The following is a 736-nucleotide window of genomic DNA, read 5'->3' as shown; positions in this document are numbered from 1 at the left end:
ACAATCATGTTTGTGTTTTTTCTTTCTTTCTTCCATCCTTTGTAATATCATATTAAATATTAAGGTAGCAGTTTATAATCAATGACTAATGACATAAGAAAAGGAAAAAAAACAGTGTACAAAGATGCTCCAGGTGAGGCTTGAACTCACAACCTCAGCATTGCTCAACAGATACTGTCTTATAAGTACCGCGCGCTGACCAATTGCGCCACTGGAGCACTTTGCAGCATTTATTGGTTATGCTAGATGTGGATTTTATTCAATACAATCAGTACAGTCATAAGAATTGAAAAAGAAAATCATTTTTGGTGATGAATGATGAGCAACAAAGGAACATGCATGCTAGATCGCACTTGAATAAGCTGTCCACGGTGATAGAAAAGGTTTAAAAACAACAACAACAATGTTATCATAATTAATGTCATATTTTAGCTTCTGTGGTCATTTTTTACAAGCTAAACACTGCAAGACTGTTTTACAGTTGAAGCAAGGATAAAATATCAACTCTAGTGATGAGACACTTGCTGTAAATAACTTCCAACTCAGACGGGACTTAAACCCACAATCACTGGCTTAGGAGAACAGTGCCTTACCCATTATGCCAGTGGTGCTTACTGATGTCTTTATTTAAGACTGATAGGTTTTTAATAGTCAATTATTTATGTTTGAAAAAAATTGAAGCTGTTTACTGTGTTCTTTGCATTACCAAGTCCTGCAAGAAATGTGCTGGTACTAT

General features: G+C 35.2%; 1 non-coding gene across 1 annotated transcript; it reads right to left on the bottom strand.

Moving 5' to 3' along the window:
- Window positions 1-125: 125 nt before the first annotated feature.
- On the bottom strand, window positions 126-218 carry TRNAI-UAU (transfer RNA isoleucine (anticodon UAU)). Its single transcript is given in 2 exon segments — window positions 126-161; window positions 181-218. It is a non-coding gene; the product is annotated as a tRNA-Ile (tRNA).
- Window positions 219-736: the final 518 nt, after the last annotated feature.

Source organism: Pseudophryne corroboree, unplaced genomic scaffold, assembly GCF_028390025.1.
Source record: "Pseudophryne corroboree isolate aPseCor3 unplaced genomic scaffold, aPseCor3.hap2 scaffold_3251, whole genome shotgun sequence".
Classification (NCBI taxonomy): domain Eukaryota; kingdom Metazoa; phylum Chordata; class Amphibia; order Anura; family Myobatrachidae; genus Pseudophryne; species Pseudophryne corroboree.
This window is presented reverse-complemented; position numbering and strand designations above follow the sequence as displayed.